The following is a 22749-nucleotide window of genomic DNA, read 5'->3' as shown; positions in this document are numbered from 1 at the left end:
TCCGGGCAATGCCAGGCCAGATGGAAAAAATCTGCAGTGTGTGCGTGGCACCTATCACAAGCCGGATTCTCCCTCAGTCTGTATCTGAATAGTCTCTCTGGGGTGTAATACGCTCTGTTCAAATACTTAAAGTGGACCAGCCTATGTCTGCCGTGTAATGATATAGGCCACGTACTAGTACAACAATATGACCACATAGCGTTATCTATTTCCAGTTGTAAATCACACTGCCAGGCTAGTCTGGCTTTGGTATAGAGATTCGCCCTGTGAGACATTGCCAGTTTATATATGCTGGAAACCACCTTGCAAGGCGACTTAGCTTTAATAATGTAGGACAATTCCAGCATCTCAGGCGGTTCCTGTAGATCCTCCCCCAGTACTTCCCGTAGCGCCCTCAGCACTCTATGAAACTGAAATCTCTGCAGCTGGGTGCTGTCAACGGTAGAGACCTCCACATCCTCCCACGCCTTAACCACACCGTCTTTGAAGAGGTCTCCTGCGGTTAGTACATTCAGTGTCTGCAGCGCACGAACAACCCCTTTATCCCGAAATGGAGCCAACCAAAGGGTCCATTCCAGTGGCATAACCGGAGAGTACAACAGGGCCCCTGCCTGCAGTTGCAGCAAAGTATGCCAGGCGTGGCGTGTCGAGTTAATGGAGTCCAGAAACCCCGTCCGGCGATCAGCGGGCTCAGATATCGTGGCTGGAAGGGGAAGTGGGTCCGCAAATAGTTTCTCCATGCGGAGAAACGGGACGTCCGGCGAACCATGCATCTAGAAATACGCTTGAGCGTCTTGCGCCGCTCTATAGTACAAATTCAAATCTGGCGCGCCTAGACCCCCCATGTGATACGGGAGAGTTAGTATCTGCCATCGTACCCTCGCCTGCTTACCCGCCCAGGCTAGTTTTATTATTAACACTGTGACCCTATGAAAAAATGAGGTAGGGAGGACAATAGGAATGTTTGGGAATAGGAACAGAAAACGGGGCAAAATCACCATCTTCATGATGGAGACCCTACCTAGTAGCGACTGCGGTAGTTTGATCCAGGCTTCTACATCATCCTTCAGACGACTGACCGCCATGCCATAGTTTTCCCTAAACACAATCTCCGAGTCTGTATGGAGGCGTATGCTCAGATAGCAAATCGCATCAGTGGTCCAGTGTAATGGGAAGTCCGGTTCAAAACGCGTCGTAGCAGGGGTAAGCGGGAAAATCATAGATTTAGTCCAATTAATGGTCAGTCCTGACAGTGCACAACTTCCCTGAGAATATTGGATAGATTGTTCTCTGGACCACGAACATACAACAGCGTATCGTCCGCGTAGGTGGACACTATTAATTTATAAGTTGGGAATTGGATACCTTTGTGGCTATGAAATTCCCGTAACGTGCACGCCAGTGGCTCCGCTACCAGGGCATATAAAACGGGGTACAACGGGCAACCCTGTCGTGTCCCACGGGATATAGCAATGGGATCCGTCACCAAGTTACCCACTTTTATTCGTGCCTTGGGTGTGTCGTATAGGATCCCAATCAATTGGAGAAAGACGGTGCCTAGCCCCATCCTAGTTAAAACTTGACGCATGAATGGCCATTCGGCTGAGTCGAAGGCCTTCTCCATGTCAAGGAAGACCGCAACAGCCTTAGTATCTTGCCTAACATGCTGAATGGTGCCAAATACCGTGCGAAGATTATAGGAGAGGTTCCTATCGGGGACGAACCCCGCCTGCTCAGGACCGACCAATACCGGCGCCAGAGGGGTGTGGTAAATAAATTCTTTACCGGACTGAATTTCATACTGTATCTTAAATAGAAATAGCTCAGAATAATAAGAGGCAAAATCCGTGGTATAAGAGGTTTCTGAATGGGCTTTATTCCAAAATGGCCGACTCGAGTGGCGGCCTTCAGGTTCCGTCACCAAGAAGGTTCAGGAAGTGAAGTACGATACTTTATTGACAGGAAATTGCTTTTATAGAACATACATTACAATGAAACGAATGTAGAAGGCGTAATAATTGATAAGAGAAATGACACAGTAAATACGTAATCGAAACTAGGCGTAATAAGGAGTGAAAAGAAACATGATTGGCTATGATTATCATACATAGGTGGATCTATAAGATAATACTTGGCATAGATGCGCGCGCAGCAGCATGACGTGTAATTGACGTGCAACTAGGGGGTGAAGGGGACTTGACATTTAGCTCTACATGTGGAGACGAAAAGTCTGGGGGGTCAAGTCAACCTAATCCCAAATCATATCTAACATCCTATGTTTAAAGAACTATGTTATCCACAAGGAAGGACTCTCGGACAGAATCTATTCTATACTGACTGTGAGTGCGTGCACAAGCGTCTGAGTGTCTATATGAGATGCAAGGGGCAGAAACTTTCCATGGTAACAGGGCCATGAATTACTTGCATGAGGACAGAGAGGCCGAACCCTTTGCTCTGGAGGTAAAGGAAATGTTTACCTAAATCACTAGACAGGAATGCATCGGCTGAAGAGCAAAGTAGATAATTCGAAGGTGAAATACAGCTTCTTGGCAGGCAGGCGAAACTGGCCGAGGCAGGCACCGTTAGCTGCACAGGAAATAGGACAAAGTTCATGGATACAGATGCGAGCTCAAGCTGACGCTTGTCAGAGACAGAGAGCAGGGAAAGGCTTTGAGGACAGAATCGGGCCTACTTCGCCTGAACTGTAAAAATGGAGTAACTTAGCCATATAAAGTCGGTGGCCTTTCATACTTAGGAATCGAATATCCAGCCCGTTAATGGCGGATCTGACAGAGGACATGTTGACGGTGGACGCACATGTGTTTGCGTCTTCGAAACTGGAACTGGAGGGAACATACATGTGCTTGTAACATGCATATAGAACCGTTGGGGTCCAAGATAGGGGACATAACTGATCAGGAAAATCCATATTTCCACATTCCCTCCTTGTCCCCTACTTGCCCGTCAAGAAACATCAATCTTCATTAATCCATCTATTTGCTCATGGAGCATCATTTCTTCTTCTTTCTTCTTCCGGGATCTTGAGCGAAAACCTTGATGTGGAATACACGATGTGGCACACAAACCACAAATCGCTGGTCCACATTGCAGGCATAAGCAACAACTGAATAGTATAAGAAGGCCAATACCTAGGAAGGATAGAACTCTCCATCCCCAGGCTGATATCACACTCCAAAACCACCCGGACCAAGTCCAAGTGCCTGGATTCTCGTGTATCTGGCTCACAATCTTATGAAGGCGTGTTATAGCTTTATATACAGATGGCGAATTTTCTGGTATGAATACGCAGCAGCTTGATCCGATGACCCTACAAGCTCCACCCCTATCGGCCAGGATGACGTCAAGGACAAGACGATTTTGAAGGACAACAATCCTCATCACTGATTGTTCCTCTGTCAGATTGCCTAGGGCGGCTATAGTCTCATTCACTACGGCTTCAAGAGTCTTGGTTAGTCTACGTATCAGCTTACTATTTGAAATTGTACCTATATATGGAAAAATACCTTTATTGAAATCTACATACTTGTCCCATGCCGTCTCAGTATAATCGACAACTGGGAGATCTCTTCGCTCTCTATTGTGTACTAAATGAACATTTCGATAATAATCAGGAGGAGCTAAGAAAACAGGTGGCAGAAGGAATGCAATGTAACAGGTACCATCCCAATCTAGAGGTAGACGCATATATGCCGTCTGACCACATATAAAGTAGGAATGGCGAGAAGCTCTAAATGAAGATTTACCTTGATCACTATATTCTACTGTAGTAACGCATTTGCTTTGGCCCATATGTATGGACCCAACTTTTCTTACACATAATTCACCCTTAACTGGAAATACTGACATGGTGGGCAAAATTAGCTCAACTTCGGATTCGACATTCAGAATCATGAGATTAGGTGTAAAATTACCTAATCTATACACTTCATTTTCTAGATCAGTTCCTGTTCTACTGGGGTGACCCTCCTTATCAGGGTGACAGACTTTGTATAACACTATGTTCAGATTCCCCCATATCCAATGGTGTTGATAAACTGCTGTGTCTGAATCTATGGAATTCAATAAACTAAACCATGCTCCACAGGTGCCATTATGTGTAAACGGATGTGGAAAGAAAGGCAGAACTCCTTTGTTGTTCTGATAGGGAGGGAGTCGGCCACACACCCAACAATTCGTAGCATTACTAGTCTGATGGGAATGATGTAACATACTAATGAAAGTGTTATTACGCAGCGCAAGTCTATAGGACAACTCATGTGGGGGTAGGTCACTAAAAGAATGTTCATCAGTTATATTGAAAGCACGTTTAGAAACAGGATAATACATATGCAACAATATACTTGCAGTAACTATTATAAAACTCAAGAAAAACAAAATTAATAAAGTCACAATACAGTGGCTACGCAGTAATTTACAGTATGCATGTCGTTTCAATATGGTTCTGGACTGTACATGATTCAGACCTAAGGGATACATGTCGGGACAGATTCAACCGCTTCACCTTGGAGAGGACTTAAACAATCAAATCGTCCGACGGTTTGGGTCTGGACCTGAGTTTTAGTTTATAGAGTTCTGTGCTACTGGCCTCAGCCAAAGGTAGCTTTGAGTCAATGGGGGAAGACACACGGGGAGGACTGTTTATGTCGGAAGGAAGTCCATGAAATTTCTTGATGTGGCTGGAATGGACCCAGCCTTTCCTCCCCTCGATCTTCACAGCTGTCCTTGTCGTCAGCAGGACCAACTTAGGAGTCTTCCACCTGGGCTCCAGCTGAGTCTTTCGGTCGAAATTCCTGACAAGGACGAAATCGCCGGGAATTACGTCATGGGGTTTCACCTCAGTGTTGTCAGGAAAAGCTGCGACTACCTGTGAACGACAAGATTGTAGTGCAGACATCAAGGAAGCCAGGTAATCTGTCAGCATATTACAGTCAACATCAGTTATTTTACGGGGTATAGGCGTCCCCCACATATTCGGTGGTCTGCCAAAGATCACCTCATAAGGGGATAGCCCTGTTCGAGAGTGTGCTACCATTCTCATGTAAAATAGTGCAACTGGTAAGGCTACTATCCAGTCCACACCTTTTTCCTGACATATTTTAGACAATCTGATTTTCAAAAGTTGATTATGTCGTTCCACGAGACCTGCTGCCTCGGGGTGTCGGACACAATGAAATTTCCACTGATATCCTAGCAAGAGTGAAACATGTTTCATTAATTCGGATGAGAAAGGCTGGCCGTTATCTGAATATACAACACGTGGTAAACCGTACCGTGGGAAGAATTCTCGAACTAGCTGCTTGGCAGTAGTCGGGGCAGTGTAATCTGATACGGGGTACGCTTCAGTCCATCGGGAAAGAGCACAGACAACTACGAGAACATATTTGAATCCTCGACATCGTTCCATCTGGATATAATCCATCTGGAGGACTTCAAAAGGATGGTCAGGAGGCTGAAATCCACCCTGCTCTACGGGAACACTTTTTCCTGGATTAAACTGACAACATATCATACAGGTACGGACTTTTTGTTTAGCTGCTGCTCGTAAATGTTTGTTGAACCAAATGTGTTGAATGCTGTCTAGCATAGCTTTCTCTCCTAAATGTGCTGGACTGTGAATTGTAGCTATAACTGCTTGGACCATAGAATCAGGAAGAAACCATACAGATTTCTCCTTCGTCATCCATCCCTGATCTGTCTGGATCCCTCCTAGTTCAGTCCATTTCTTTAATTCCTCTGCAGTAGCATGTGTCTGTATGTCAATTACGTCAAGTGCGGGATCCTTAATCGTCATACACTGTGTTGGTATCTGAACTATTGGCTTTGTCATGTCGGGTGTGCGAGTCTGAGCAGTCTGTTTAGCTGTTCTGTCAGCTAAATCATTGCCTTGAGAAGTGATATCAGTAACCTTCGTGTGTGCTTTACATTTCATAATTGATATTGCATTCGGTAAATGAATTGCGTCTAACAAAGCATGAATGAGGGACCCGTGCTGAATATGGGTTCCATGAGAAGTTAGATAACCCCTCTCTCGCCAAAGCACCCCGAAGTCATGTACGACTCCGAATGCATAACGTGAATCAGTATATATGTTGACTTTCTTGTCTGTGGCTTGAATACAGGCTTGTGTTAGAGCAATAAGCTCTGCTGCTTGGGCTGACAACGTATCTATACAGTTTGTTTCAATAACTTCAGTGTCTGTTGTGACTGCGTACGCGGCCACTAAATTTCCTGTACTTGTTCTCATGCACGAACCATCTACATACAACGTCAGGTCTGGATCTAACAATGGAACGTCTGTTAAGTCTTGTCTGGGTTTCGTCTTTATCTCAATAACTTCAACACAATCATGAGCTAGTGGGTCTGTTCCAATTACGGGTAAAAGTGTAGCAGGATTCAATGTATTACAACGTCTGATTTCTATGTGTGGCTGAAACAATGTCAGTTCATAACCAGTAAGTCTTGCTATGGTCAAGTGTTGTGTTTGCGTTCGATTCACAAGAACCTCTACTGCATGTGGTACTTGTACTGTCAATGGATGCCCTAACACTATGGCATCGCTTTGTCTGATTGCCAAAGCTGTTGCTGCTACTGATTTCAGACACGCAGGCAGAGCCTGAGCTACGGGATCTAATGTACTGGAGAAATAAGCACATGGCTTACATGATCCTGCTTGTTCCTGAGTGAGTACTGACAAGGCAGTACCTGCACGTTCTGTAACAAAGAGTGTAAAATGTTTGCTGTAACATGGTGTCGCTAAAACAGGTGCTTGACATAGAGCTTTCTTTAAGCTCTCAAAAGCTAGTGTGTGTTCCTGAGTCCAAGGGAGGACAGTCGATGTGGCCGCCTCCTGCGTTGTCAACTGAATGAGTGGTTTCGCTAGAAATGCATATTGAGGGATCCACTGTCTACAGTACGAAGTGAGGCCTATGAAAGCCCGCACTTCCTTTTGTGTCTTGGGTATTGGCATGTTTGCAATTAACTGAATGCGATCAGGTGTAAGCTGCCTTCCCTCCTTGGACAGCGAGTGACCAAGATACACAACTCGCTGGACACAGAATTGCAGCTTAGAAGGAGACACCTTGTGCCCCTTGTCGGCTAGAAAATGTAAAACTGTCAGTGATGCTTTTTCACATTCAGGTTCACTTCGGGCGGTGATCAGCAGATCATCGACGTATTGAAGCAGTGCAGTGTTAACTGGCATGTGTATGCTGTCAAGTTCTCGTTTCAGTGCTTGGCTATAGATGCTGGGACTTTCTGTAAATCCTTGAGGAGCGCGTGTGAATTTAAAACTTCGTCCATTCAAACTAAATCCGAACAGATATTGGCTTTCCGGATCTATTGGGACGCTGAAAAAAGCATTCTTGAGATCAATTACAGTAAAGAATGTAGCTTGAGAATCAATAGCTGTCAGCAATGATGAGATATCGGGGACCACAGGAAATTGTGGCACAATGCATTTGTTTAATTCGCGCAGATCAATAACTAATCGATATACTGGCGGAGCCATTGGATCAGTTCGTTTAAGAATCGGAATTATCGGTGAATTACATACATTGGAGTCTGTTTCCACAACCACTCCTTGGGCAACAAGCTCGTCAATGATTTTCAGTAAAGCCGCTACAGCATCTTGTGGTAACTTGTATTGTCGCATTCGTGGTAATACCACCCCTGTTTTCAATGTGACTCGATATGGTGTAATGTTCATGCAACCAACATCAGTAGGGCCTTGTGCCCATAGATGCGCTGGTAAAGTCTGTAGTCGGGGATCCATGTCTCTGGATACATAGTGACCTTTAAAATCACGTAAAAACAATCTTACTCCTTCCGGAGAACAACAGATAATAGCCCCTAGGGCTTTCAATGTCTTTATACCTAACAAGTTTTCTGGGCATGATTTGGTAAGCAATAAATCAGTAGTTCGTGTCAAGGGACCAATCGTAAGCGGAAGTGGCTGTGATACTTCATTAACAATAGGCTTTCCTGAGAAACCAAGGGAAACATTTTGAGAGCCTGAGAGGGGTGCCCCTGGAACTTCACTACGTTTTATTGTTGTTCGACTTGCCCCTGTATCAAGTAAAAATTTTCTGTCTTGACCTAATAATTCACTATGTACATAAGGTCCTTCTTGATCTACTGGAATCTCAATAAGGGGTAAGTCGACTTCCCTCCCTAGGCTGGTTCATGCGTAACGTTGGTACTCAGGATATTCATACTGTGCGGTCTGATACATTTGTCGTGTTGTTGTTTGTGTGGCAGCAACAGGCAACGGCGGTGCAGCTGGCACAAACTGTATGGGCTGTTGTGAAACTGGCATAGACTGTTGCTGAGCTGGCATGGCCTGTCCATGCTGCGTAGCTCCTTGTTCATTCTGATCCTGTCTGACTAGTCTCGGTCTTTCTTTTGCAATACCTATGGCTATATTACGCTTCAGAACTTGACAATCGTGTACGTAATGGCCTTGTTGCTTACAGTAATTGCAAGTTCCTTTTACAGGAACTGCAGAATCTCCAGAATGTGTCACACCCTTTTTGTGACCATCCGCTGGTACTGTCTGGGAAACTAGCATTTTCATTTTAGTATCCTTCATACGTCTTTGCTCGTGTTCTTGTTCATCCCTAATTCTATTGTGATGATACTGTAACATTTGTAGCATTTGTGACGGAGTGTTACTTTGCCAGGTACTCTCGAATTTCAATATTCTATTCTTCACTGGAGTCAATGCATTTTCTACTAATTTTGTCACAAATAAATGTGGATATGAGTCACTACTTGCTTTTATACCACTATTTATACCAAAACATTTTTCAAATCGGGCATAATAATCACTTGTGTCTTCATCTTGCTTTTGTTTACAGGCTGAAATTGCACCCCAATCTTCCTTTTTCGTAGTCAACAAACGTGGCAGTACCTGTACTAGTAAACCTGGTAATGCTTTAACTTTATCCCCGAGCCCTGAACCTGCAGTTCGGACCCTTTCTTCTGCTTCTAATGCTGTCCAATCTATCTTTTGGTCTCCCACTTCCCACTCTTTTTCTTTCAGCTTTTCATAAATGCCAGCAGGCAAGAGCACCTTTAATATCGTCATAATATCAGGATAGGTATACTCTCCCATCAGTAACATGTCTTTAATTTCTCGGTGGAAACCCGCTGGGTCTTTGTCATGACTGGGTACTACTTTCTTCATTTCTAACAATTCGATTTTTGTTATGGGTGTGTAAACAAATACACGATGAAACTCATTGTCCTCGCCTTTTATTGGGTGCACTTCTCGTAAGGGATTTTGTCTATCCATGTAGTACGGTGTTCCTTCTTTGTTGGGGATCGAGAAGGGATCTGGGCTCACAAAAAGAACGTACTGTTTACGTGACATTAGTATTTCTTTAATTAACTTGTTACTAGAACCTCTCCATCTATTCGCAAGTAGTTCGGTTAATATATCAGGTAAGGGACCAGGATCAGCATGTTGGCTTTTATATAATATAAGAAGTTGCTGAATCATATAGATCCCAGCTAAACGTTGTTCATCTGGACTGAGGCTTAAAAACGTGTGTGCGACTGTCACATCACCATATTTTCCAGGACTGTCCATCCAATGAACAGCTGACCTTGCTAATTCTTGCTCGTCCATAGAATCGAGGAGGTGGTAACCCCTTCGTTCCCGGAGTATTTTATCTGCGGCTTGAAACAAACGTTCGGGAGACTTCATATTTATTATAGGTGTCGGATAGGTTCTGCTATTGTTTGGACATACAGAATGTATCGGATCAGAAAAACATCTGGTATTATTACAGGACCTTCCTCTGCCTACATAGGCTATGGTGTCTGACTGTCTCACTGAATCTCCTGATTCGGACGCTTCATCTTGCTCGAACTCGTCTGTTTCCAATCTTTCTTCATGTATACGTTCTACTTCTTTCCTAATTTTTCGGCACATGGCTACTATACTTCCTTGTTTATCATGCTTTCCCTCTGATATATTCTGACTCCACTTAATAAGAGTTTGCATTACTTCTGGGTCTACCCCCGGTCGGTCTTGACTTCTGATCACACAATTTACAAGAAAACGTAATAATTCTCCCTGTATCTCCACTTTCTGATATTCCATAGCTCTGTTAATGCATTCAGGATCTTTCCCTGTTTGGACAAAATGATATATGCCATCCAAATGCATAGCCATTCCTGGTAACTTTCCTAGAAACAATGCAGCTCGTCTAACACGTAATGATGCTAGAACCATTTCGTCCTCTTTACCGGGCACCGGATCATATCTACAATCTATCATAAGATCCTTAAGCATACGGGTATTTATAAGTTTGGGCGTACGTGCGTGTACTGATTCTGGGAAAGAAAATTTGCTCACTCGGGGTGGCGTGAAATGAAGGCTAGTAGCACCTCCAGTAGCCCCCTCTAAGGTGTCAGACGTGAAAGGATTCGTTGAACGTGCTACAGCCACTACAGGTGTGGGCACAGCTGCAGAATCGGTTGCGGGGACAGATGCGGAAGCAGATGTGCTTGCCGAAGCTTGTGTCGTGACTTGTGTCGGGGCTTGCTGCGGCACAGAGACAGATACCTGATCTTGACGTTGAACCCCCCCAGCAGACGGTCTATGTGGTGCGGGGTTAGCATATTCGGGAACTGTGTCATCTAGATATGAGGAAAGAAAAATATCTTCTGCCGTTCTGGGATGTCCTTTAGGATGTACTTTTATCGGAAACAATGGGGGTGGCAAGTCTTTTGGTATGGCCGCGGTAGCTTTAGGCAATCCTTCGGCCAGAAGGGGGTACATTCCTTTTATAAGGGCATTTCTTTGTCTCTCCGTTTGTTCTGCTTGTACTCGTGTACCCTCTTCAATCAACAGATTCTCTCGAACCTTATTTGCACTTTCCTTACTTCTCTCTTCCTGTCTTAGTGCTTTTTCGGTGCGCCTATGCGATTCTTTACGCCATAATTCAACAGCGTCTTTCTGTGACTGTCTAGCTTTCCTCTTCCACAACTCTTCTTCTACTTTCATGATACATTCTGCATCCCAGGTCCCAGCTACGGGCCATCTCTGACTTTCTGGTAACTCTTTGGTGTAGTCCACCCATAGATCAAGGAATAATATGGCGTCTAAGCCATGCTTGTGATACATAAAGTGCCCTGGAGTGTCCCTAGGAGGAATAGGAACTGCCTCTTCAAGCACCCCTTTTCTAGTAGTGATCTGTCTTAACTTCGAAAAGAGCGGCATATTGACAACTGATCTGGTACTTAATCCCGAACACAGCTGATCTGATACTTAATCTTGAACACACTTAGTACGAAAAACACAATAATGAACAATGCACAATGGACAATCATTCATACCACAATATGCAGGACATTTTAACACGTTAGAAATTAAACACTAAACATTTTAACCCTTAAAATTGACCAACAATGATGATGATAGTCTGCATAACTAATCACCAAGCAGTATTCTTGACAACAACTAGATACTTCGGAATACTTGATATACTGCTAAACAGTACATATACACTGCTAAACAGTGCAGACCGGATTTGTGTACCCAGATCCGTCTTGACCGGCACAACCTATGTGCACGTCAACATGCCTCCCCGGCGATGGTACTCACCGAGTAGCTCAAAACGAAAGGCCTCGGAGAATGGACTGGACTCGACTGTGGACATCGGACCCTCTGGACATCGGGACTTCGAAAACCTGGTGGGCCTCTGTATACCTCGGATCTTGCTCTCTCAGCTAGGCTCTGGTCGGGATACTTCGCGCTTCTCACCGCCTCGTCTGGGTTGATCGCAGCCTCAGTCGCCCCCGCTTGACCGGAGGGAGCTACAGGAAATCCTGCTGGTACGCGTTATGGTCCGTCCAGCTGTGGCAGGAGACCGGGCCTGCAACGCACCGCCGGCGCGTGAGATGAGAAAGTGTCCCTGTTCGGGCGCCATTATGTGGTAAATAAATTCTTTACCGGACTGAATTTCATACTGTATCTTAAATAGAAATAGCTCAGAATAATAAGAGGCAAAATCCGTGGTATAAGAGGTTTCTGAATGGGCTTTATTCCAAAATGGCCGACTCGAGTGGCGGCCTTCAGGTTCCGTCACCAAGAAGGTTCAGGAAGTGAAGTACGATACTTTATTGACAGGAAATTGCTTTTATAGAACATACATTACAATGAAACGAATGTAGAAGGCGTAATAATTGATAAGAGAAATGACACAGTAAATACGTAATCGAAACTAGGCGTAATAAGGAGTGAAAAGAAACATGATTGGCTATGATTATCATACATAGGTGGATCTATAAGATAATACTTGGCATAGATGCGCGCGCAGCAGCATGACGTGTAATTGACGTGCAACTAGGGGGTGAAGGGGACTTGACATTTAGCTCTACATGTGGAGACGAAAAGTCTGGGGGGTCAAGTCAACCTAATCCCAAATCATATCTAACATCCTATGTTTAAAGAACTATGTTATCCACAAGGAAGGACTCTCGGACAGAATCTATTCTATACTGACTGTGAGTGCGTGCACAAGCGTCTGAGTGTCTATATGAGATGCAAGGGGCAGAAACTTTCCATGGTAACAGGGCCATGAATTACTTGCATGAGGACAGAGAGGCCGAACCCTTTGCTCTGGAGGTAAAGGAAATGTTTACCTAAATCACTAGACAGGAATGCATCGGCTGAAGAGCAAAGTAGATAATTCGAAGGTGAAATACAGCTTCTTGGCAGGCAGGCGAAACTGGCCGAGGCAGGCACCGTTAGCTGCACAGGAAATAGGACAAAGTTCATGGATACAGATGCGAGCTCAAGCTGACGCTTGTCAGAGACAGAGAGCAGGGAAAGGCTTTGAGGACAGAATCGGGCCTACTTCGCCTGAACTGTAAAAATGGAGTAACTTAGCCATATAAAGTCGGTGGCCTTTCATACTTAGGAATCGAATATCCAGCCCGTTAATGGCGGATCTGACAGAGGACATGTTGACGGTGGACGCACATGTGTTTGCGTCTTCGAAACTGGAACTGGAGGGAACATACATGTGCTTGTAACATGCATATAGAACCGTTGGGGTCCAAGATAGGGGACATAACTGATCAGGAAAATCCATATTTCCACAGGGGAGACGCAATTAGCAAGCACTTTTGCAAATCGTTTGTGTCTACATTTAGCAAAGAGAGTGGGCGGTAAGACCCACACTCCTCAGGCGGCTTATCTGCTTTAGGGATGGCGACTATCGCCGCTTCCCTCATCGTTGGTGGCATGGTGCCTTACACGCACATGTCTTCAAAAAGCGTGGAGAGATGAGGAAGTAATAAGTCTATAAAGGCCTTATAGAACTTGACAGGCCGTCTGCTCCTGGGGCACTAGCTGCCCTCATACCGGACAGGGCCAATAAGATTTCATCTTCCCTATGGGTCGCATGAGGAACTCACGGTGTGTAATCGTGAGGAAGGGCAATTTGATATGCTCAAGATAGTCAAGGATTTGTTCCTCCGTACCAGACGACCGGGAAGTGTATAATTCCCCATAGTAGCGTTTAAACCTATCTGCTATGTCCACTTCTTCCACTAGTATCTCCCCCTCCTCGGATTTAAGCTCAGTGATCAGAGTCCTCGCCTTCAGAACCTGCGCCAGGACCGAGCCGGGCCTTTCATCCTCCCTATAGGTACGCGCCGTAGCATATTTGCCTAGATGTGTCAGTTCTCTGTCTGCAGCTTAATGACATTCCCCCAACTTGTCTCTTATTGCCTGCGCAATAGCCTCATCCGGACTCGCTAACTGACGCTGTTCCAAATCACCCAGTTCCCGTTCCAGAGTGGATGGCCTACCGCAGATCGAGCAGATAACCCCAGAGTGTTTGGCCATGGTTACGCCTCGAATATAAACTTTGAATGCTTCCCACACCACTTGGAAGCTATCTACTGACCCCGCATTAAAGGGAAAAAAGGTTTCTATGACTTCTGCTAATTCTGCTTTAAAAAGACTATCTAGTAGGGAATAAGGGGGAAAGCGCCAAGTGAATGGTGGAATCGCCTTCCTAGGCGTGATAAGAACCAGCAACAGAGGAGAGTGGTCGAAAGAGTACGTGGAAGTATCAAACACTCCCGAGCGTGCCCCATGAGCGTAGAAGAGGCCAACCAGTAATCTATGCGAGTGTGCAGGTTGTGGTAGGTAGAATAATGTGTGTATCCTCCCTCGTCAGGGTGCTGCGTGCGCCATACATCACAAAGGTCCAGGCCCAACATAGCACACTCAAGCGCCCTAGCCGCTGCTGTAGTTCTCCACATCGGGCCCCCAGGTCTGTCCAAATTTGGGTTCCTGACCAAATTAAAGTCCCCACCCCAAAGAGACCGTGCATCTGGGAATCTAGATACCGCTCTGGCAAGCGCTGTGAAGAACTCGGGGCAGTCATAGTTAGGGCCAGAGACATTCACTATAATTAGGTCGACCCCTCCCCCGCGGCATCTGGAAATCACATAGCGGCCATTCTTGTCTGAGTCTAGTTGTACCAGTGTATAAGCAGATTTAGGGTTAACCCATGTCAGAACCCCCTGGCATGCGTGGTGAAGCCCGAGACATTGACATGATCCACCATACCTCTACTGCACAACAGTGGTGCGTTTCTTGAACCAATGATACATCAATGCTCTGCCTCTGCAAGTAGTTCAGTACCTTGTACAGTTTGCGGTGGTCATTGAGCCACAGGACATTCCACGTAAGCATGCGAATGGTGTCTATCGCCCTCGGCTCAGGGCCATCACTAGTTCCCGCCATCTTTAATAACTCTCTCTATAATATAACCAGACCAAAGAGACGTGTAGTCAGTATCTCACCATGTAGAGACCAATATGAGACTTTAAACAACAACAACATAAACATTCCTCCCTCTCCCCTCCCCCAACCCATGACAGACCTCCCCCAACTTGGTCGCGAAGCATCCCTCAAAGACACCCAATCTGCCACCCACCTCCCCCTCCCCCAGTCAGAAGGAACCACCCCTGTGTGTTGCACTCGTGGGCAGATGTTGCTCTACGTTGCAAATAGGAACAATTGGAACACAAAACAGCCCCCCACCCCAATCATGGACACAGCCTCGCAGACCCGCCAACCACAGACCTCCGCAGGCACATAAACAATACTATAGAAACTCCATCCCTAGGTCCGATACTGGGTGTTCAAATACTCCAGCTCAGTCCTCACCCAGAGGTCCATAGCCAGTGCTCTACGCATCCCGCCTGTGCATCCCACCAAGCGTTACAGGAGCTGCAGGGCGGGTAGCCTTCCAGTCCAAGTGCCGTGGCATGGCCTAAGCCTAATCCGCAGTGAACCTCAATCATACAGTTATGGGCTTGCCACCACATTCCTCAAATTATAGAGCCCAGGGGTCCAAAAGTGTCACTCCCCCTCACCCAAGCCCCCCGGCCATACTTAACAGTGTATCACAGTTCGCCGCGGCTAATCCTGTTCGTCCAGGGAGCCTCCTGCCGCCTCGCTGAGTAGTTGTCGTTCCGGGCTGCGGCGTTGTTCTTTGGACCAACCTTTCAGAGCCGTTTGTAGCACCTTAGGATCCATAAAGATGTGGGAGCGGCCCTGCCTGTTTACCCGCAGCTTAGCAGGATACATCATGGCGTAGTCTATGCCCAAATCGCGCAGCTGCTTCTTCATAGGGATGAACTGTCGACGCGCCTCCTGAACTCTGATTGTGAAGTCTGGAAACCGCGATATCTCGGATCCCTTGTAGGTCAGAGACTGCTTGGCTTTCGCTATTCTCAGGGCTGTGTCTCTGTCTCGATAGTTGAGCAGTTTCGCGGTGGTGCCCCCGGAATCAGGCGTGGTCCCAGGGAGCGGTGCGCCCTCTCCACTACAAACATATTGGAGAAGACCCCATCTCCCAGCAGCGTGACCAACAGCCTCTCTATAAATTGTTCCATGTTGCCAGTCTGTGCGGTCTCTGGCAGGCCCGTAATGCGGAGGTTACATCAACGAGAACACGCTTCTAAGTCCTCCGTTTTATCTTGTAGGACACGCAAAACTCTACCAAGCTGCTTGTGTTGAGTATCAAGCGTGGTATGCGCCTCCTCCACCTCCGTAAGCCTTCCTTCGGACATATCCAGTCTTTCGGCATGTTTGTCCAAACGCTCAACCATTCTATCCATCCTATAAGAGAGGTCATCCATTTTCGTACCCAGGGAAGTGATGCCGCTCTGCAGGCTCTTCTTCATGGCCAAAAGCATGCTCCGGATGTCAGAACCAGGATCAACAGACGTGGGGGCCTGCACCCCTGCAGCGTCGTCCGAAGTGGCATCATGCGAGTTCGACCGGTTCTGTTCGAAAGTGAGTTTGGACTGTGTCCTATCTACTCTGCCCATTTCCACTACCAGGAAGTAGCACCAGGCTGAACTCCGTCACGCCACTTAACCGCAGCTCATGGCGCCACCCCAGGGATATCCGTGAGGCGCTCCAAGCCGCAGCAGTTCTGCACCACTTCCGGGCGTCGCGATGGGCAATACCCCAATCCAAGAGGCATCCCGGACCTTCTTGTGGATGCCAGGCCGTGTCACCAGAGTCCTCCACTAGGGCGCAAGGCAGCGAACAATGAGCAGCCGCATGATTTACTCGCTCGGTGCAGGTCACTTTCCACAACAGGCCCACTTGCGACCCCCTGCTCAGCCACTCAGTCCCATTAAACAACGCAGGAACGCTTCATCGGGAGAACTCCCTCGAAGTTAGGGCATCGTTGCAAAAGGGCTCACCAACCAGCCCGTCTTTCCGCCCACTACCAGCCGCCTGCTTCTCTCAGGACCGTATGCTACAAGGACGTGCACCCAGGGACCGACTGTTGTAGTGCACCTCCACTAGTCTGCAGCGATCGCCAATCCAGCCTGCGCGCACTTGGCGAGTAATGCACTGCCACGAGGTCCCTTTTCCCAGGCGCAGCCAGCACTGTCCTCCCTCACCTTGAGGTACTCACAGCCGGGTGTAGCGCACCCGCTTCACGTAGGCAAGATGACTGGTCTCAGGGCCGCTATATCGGCTGACTCTCAGGCAGCCAAAGCGACCCTACAGAGATCGCAGGACAGGAGACGATCTACCCGCTTCGCTCACACAGCGAGTCGGAATGTCGCGGAGTTGACCCCTCTCTCAGCAGCTATCGCCGCAATCTGTGCCGTAGCCCGCGTCTGTCCGCCAGTCCTCCCTAAACAGTCCTAGGCAATGGTGCAAGCAGTCGTACGGCTCCTCAGTGTCTGGGCTGCACACCGGCGTGTCACAGTGCGAAGGACGTGCTTGCGCTGTCAGCGTTTCGGTTCTCACAAGCCGCCTCAACTATGCTCACGCCTCTGCCCAACTTGAGCCCTGGGATCCGAGGCCTACGGGACGGGTATGCTAGGGCCACCTATCTTTGTTATTTTCGGGCTGAATCGGAACAGAAAACCACCGTCAGGCGCCCAGCGTACTCCGGCGTCTTAACCCCTCCGCTACACTCGGTAACGGGCAAGCGATGCTGTCGGATATTTGCCGGATCGGTGGGCGATGTGCAGAGCTAAAGGTTCAAGCGGCCATCTTGTCGCGAGCAAGCTCCGCCCCCTCTGGTTCACTATATCTCACTTAATACTGCACATAGAAACCTATCAGTCACCCCTATGGCAGGCCTTATCAATCCTGAAGGCAGGGTGCTTGGTTATATGCGAGAGGGTGCCCAGGCATGAGCTCAGCCCCTCTGCAACCTTCGGAATCTCTTATCCGGTGTTGTCAGTAGTGCAGCCTAACCATATACTCTTAAGTGCATTATATCTAAAACGGTTGATGCTAACTTTGGACTGACTGCACGGAAACATGTTGTGTTTGGTGTCAAACACCTTGGAATCATACCCCCACATCAATTCCTGATATGAGAATATGATCCCACCCTTCTAGAGGGAGAGACATGACAGTACTGGTATACCCGGTAGAAACGTAACAGAGCCCTGGCATCACAAAATGGATGCTGCAGCCACAGACATGGGTCTGGCCTCCTGCTGCTGACCGAATCTCCGGCAGGGGAGGCCTGGACAATAGGTTTCCTGTCACAGGGAGGTGTAACCACCTCCCAGACAGGCTTATGTGTTTGGGGCTGGATGGGAGCACTCTTAGAGTGCTTTGAAGTCCTGCACTGGGGGCACATTTGGTGTCCCTGTGCATAGTCCAGCTCAAACCGGTTCAGGGGCTTCCAGCCCCTGCTCTGGCGCGAAACTGGACAAAGGCAATGGGTGTAGTCACCCCTCTTTCCAAACCCTCCCATAGGTGGGTCCCCAGAGTTAGCCCAACCCCTTCCTTAGGTATAAGTAAGGAACCTCTGTAACCAGAACTTTGGATATCCCTGGACGAAACTCTGAAGCTGAATCCTGGAATTTCGACGCTCTACTAACAACTAGAGGACTGAAGAAATCTCCTTTTGGGTCAAGGAGTGACTCCCCTGCTTGGCAGGCACCAACTAAGCAATTTTCCGGTCTGCATCTCCTAAGCTCCCGCCGGACTATGAAGTATTTGCAGCCCAGGAAGAAGATTTCCAGACATCTCAGAGGCCGACCCGAGTCCCCAGCAAAGCTGAGACCTGCAGCCCTCGTGAGTAGCGTGGAACCGGAACTCCTGGTCACCGTGCACTTTTGCAAGTGCATTGACGTCTCTTGAAGTCATTATTTGGGTTACTTGTAGCCCCCACCTCGAGCAGAGAATCCACGAAGATTGTCGGCCTAGTCACCCCGAGTGACCCGTGGGCCGCAATTTTGTGTTTCCTCTCGAGGTCCCTTCGCGATACCTGGTCTGTCGACTGGTGGGTCCCTGAGAGGGTAACTTTGATTTTCCTTGGGCTTCCCTGGTTGCTCCAGACGTGCCCGGACTCCCTACCAAGTGGTGAGTCCCTCAGACCTTTCTGGTCTGCACCGAAACATCTTTCTCCTTTCTGCGTAGGTTGCTGTTGCCAAGGCTTGTTGTGTCCAATCCGGGCACCGACGTTGCAGCACTCGACCTCCTTCGAGGGACAGCTCGAATCCAGCTCCTGGTCGTCCTCGACGCCTTCTGGCCCTCGTGGATGAAGAATCAAGCTTCACCTTCTTCACCTGAAATCACCCGACATCGGTGGGCATTCGCCTATCGTCTTCCTGGTCACTGGCTAGTGATCCAGACTGTCCCCTCTGCTTTCAGGTTCTTCTCGACTTCGATCCAGGCTTGGATCTCTTGGACACTTTGCATCTTCCAGGCAGCAGCACTTCTTTGCCAGCTCCCATTGAAATAGACGATGCGACCCGACACCATTTGACATCTATGCACCCGGCTTCCCTGGGTGAGGTAACACGAGTACTCCGGTGCTCCCATGGCTCCTGACCCTAGAACTTCTTAAGTCCCGCAGGGTTTGGTCCTGACTCATTTCTAAGTGTCCCTAATCTTTAAAAATCTAACCGCGACTTTCCCAATAGAAGCTAACAGGAGCTCGCGGCTGTGTTCTCACACTGCACACGGCCCCTGTGGGTCCCCTGTGTCACTACCTTGGGGGGTTACTTGGGGTCCCAGTGATTCTACAGGCTCCTGGCCTTGTGTCTAGTTAAGTTGTGGTTCTTATACCACTATTTTAGTATATGGTTTGGCTCGCCCCTGGGGCCTGACGTGTATTTGTGCTATTTCACTGTGATATTTGAAGTGTAACTTATGTGTTTTGACCTCTAGCCTCGTAAAGAGACTAGGAGGGTGTGTTTATAAATAAATACATATATTTTATATATATATATATATATACCTGGTGTGGTTGTGTTTCATTTAGCCATTCAAGAGATTATAGACTGGTAAAACAAGCTGCTTTACATTCCTTCAAGTCTTAGCCTGAAGGCTGCTCTCCATAGCTACCGCTAGGATAGCTTTCAATAAAGGTTGTCTTTAACCTATCATCAATAAGGGGTTGTTTGGACTGGTACAGGGTGCCCACTATAACTAGTGGACAGCATATACCAGGCCAACTTCTCACACTAATCACAGCTCCACTTTGTTAAATTGTAGCAAAGAGGAAAACTTGTTTAAGAAGTCATTCCGGACCCCCTCCTCAGAGGGAATGATAGGGCCTACTTTAAACATAACAAACAGGATGCATGCTAAATAAGATCCGGCTTTTTGATCAAAATAAGGCAGTGCTAAAAATTAGCAGCAACTCACATGGAAGAGGTGCTTCAATAAGGAGGCTGCAAAGAGGAAGCAGCAAGTGTGATTAGAGTATTCTTTCAGTGTATGCAGTACTCATTGGGTTCCTCCTAACACACGCAGATCAGCGGGCCAGCATCTTAATTATTTTGCTCCACTTAAATCCCTACTATATTCCAGCAATTCCACTCCCTTTTGCACCTTCCCTTGCCCTCTGCACCCCTGTCTCTCTACCCTTTACCCCTCACTTCTAAAACTCGTGTTAATCTTAGTCTGTCCTCTCTACCTCCCACCTCTCTCTTGCATGTGCCGTCCCTGCTCCACCTGTAATTTATGCATTACTTAGAAAGCCTTTAACCATCTGCCTTTTGTAAGAAAGTGGGTTTCTGGTGCAGTAGCCCCCCCACACACTTTTTGACTGTCACTTGATGGCCAGAGGTAAGTCCCTTGTAAAAGGTACTATGGGTACCAAGGGCACTGTGACCAGGGAAGGCCTGTAAGGGGTGCACCACCTATTGTTCCACCCTTAGAGGCCCTACCATTTCGCACCCACCCACTGCCATTGCATGCTGCATGTTTTGATGCAGAGAAAAGTGAAGTCGACATGGCACACATCCCTGTGTGCCATGCCTGCAACCCACTGCCTGGGGTCTAGGTAAGTCACCCCTCTAGGAGGGTGCACTAGCCCCCAGGTGAGGGTACAGTTGCATGAACACTAAACCCCTACAGTGTCTAAGTCCATTCCTAGACAATGAAAGTGCAGTAAAGCTATAAAGAATATCTGGTCTGGGAGCTGGTCATTACAAACTCCCCAGCTCCATAACAGCTTTGCTGAAACCTGAGAAGTTTGGTAGCAAACTTCTCAGCACATTAAACCCACACTGATGCCAGTGTGGGATTTAATGTAAAATGCCTTCAGAGGGCATCGTAGAGATGTCTCCTGAAAAACGACCATCCCTGGTGTGGTACCTGAATGGCTGCCTGCCATTTGCTACCAGCAGACAGGTTTCTGGACTCTGGGTAGAAGGCCTCCATTCTCTGGGTCCAGAAACAAAGCCCATCCTGGGCAGAGGTGTTGTACCTCCTCCCCTAGGATGGTCTGGGTCCACAAGGGGGAAGCTTCAAATGCCTGCTGCCTTTGTAAGCTGTCCCTCCCTTTTGCTGCACCCAGCAACTGGCTCCCACAGGTTCTGACCCCCATTTCTGGCGGGAGAATAGGTAGGAAAACCAAGTTAGGAGGGGAGATGTGCCCACCTTTGCCAACCCCACCCCTCAGGTGGGGGAGGCGAGGTGAAGCACACATCTCAGTCCCTTCTATCTTGAAGATGAGGGACCCAGCCAATTAGAGAAAGGCTCATGTCCCACTCCCACTGGAGGGTGTCATAATAGGGGGTGTACTCACCCCAAGGAAGGGACCTATAGGTCCCGACTTGCACACCCATGTAACACCCCTAAATTTAGTATATAGGGGGACCCTTTACCTTACCTCCCTAGATTCATACAACCTACGAAGAAGACGGACATTAGAAGTTGCACAGCAGCAGAGAATGTGGAGAAGAACTGACTTTGGTCCTAGCCCTACCTGCCTGTCTGCAGTTCCTGGAGATCCTGCGGGAAAAGTTGACTTGTCCTGCAGCCAGCGACCTCCAGAACCCCTGGGAGGACTGACAGGCTTTATAATAGACCAGATCTCCTGCGAACAGCAGCTCTGTCCCAAAGAAACTTGAAAGAAAGACTCTGAGCCTGATGAGGACGAAGAAGCTCGATGCCTGGAACCACCACTGTACCCTTTGCTTACGGCCCGAGTCCAAGTGGTCAACCGGTCCCAGTGGGGTCCCCCATTTCTCAAGAGTTGGAGCTCAATGTGACTTGACCCCTCCATGACTCCTCGATGTGCCTGCAGCTCTGCATAGAGACCCCCCCTCAACCGCGAGTGGCCTGGTAAGGTGAAATCTCACCTCAAAAGACACCGGTGCATCCGCCCATCCTGCACCCTGGAGAAGAGGACCTGAGGTGCATCTAGGTCCCCGAGCCCTCCAACTTACCTGCCCTGCTGTTGGTTCCTCCCGGAAGACTTCTTAGACCGAGCCTGCAGCCAAAATCGGCAACCTTCATAGGATTGCATTGGGCTCCTGACCCCTCCTAAGCACCCTGCGCCCAGCCAACCCTGCCCCGCTGGTGGCGTGGACTTGCTGCTGACCTGGGACGCCCTTTGCCCTGACCTTAACCCTAGGAGCTTGGCTCCCAAGACAGAGTGACAAGCCCGTGAGCAGCCCCCAACCGAGGTACCCCCAGCTCTATTGGCTAACATTGGGCCCCTGCACTCTGCACCCGGCTGCCCCAGTGCTGATAGTGGTGTAATTTGAGTGCCTAACTGGATCTCGGTCCTAACACCCAAAAGCCATACTTGCAGAACGTTTACTTGCCTGTAAACCATTAACACTCTTTTCCCCATAGGAACCAATGTTGCGAGTTTTTATTCCTAAATATGTCCAAACGTTGACCTGTGTTGTGTATGGAAGAAAAGTAACTGGGTTTCAAATAAAAAAGTGTCTTACTTACCTTTG

At 47.8% G+C, this 22749-nt stretch overlaps 1 protein-coding gene across 2 annotated transcripts in view; it reads left to right on the top strand.

Moving 5' to 3' along the window:
* Positions 1–22749, top strand: part of OSGEP (O-sialoglycoprotein endopeptidase) — an 871251-nt gene that overhangs the window by 553693 nt on the left and 294809 nt on the right. The gene's annotated exons all lie outside the window — the stretch shown is intronic.

This window comes from Triturus cristatus, chromosome 6 (genome assembly GCF_964204655.1).
Source record: "Triturus cristatus chromosome 6, aTriCri1.1, whole genome shotgun sequence".
Classification (NCBI taxonomy): domain Eukaryota; kingdom Metazoa; phylum Chordata; class Amphibia; order Caudata; family Salamandridae; genus Triturus; species Triturus cristatus.
The sequence above is the reverse complement of the archived record's forward strand: the minus strand, read 5'-3'. Positions and strand labels throughout refer to the sequence as shown.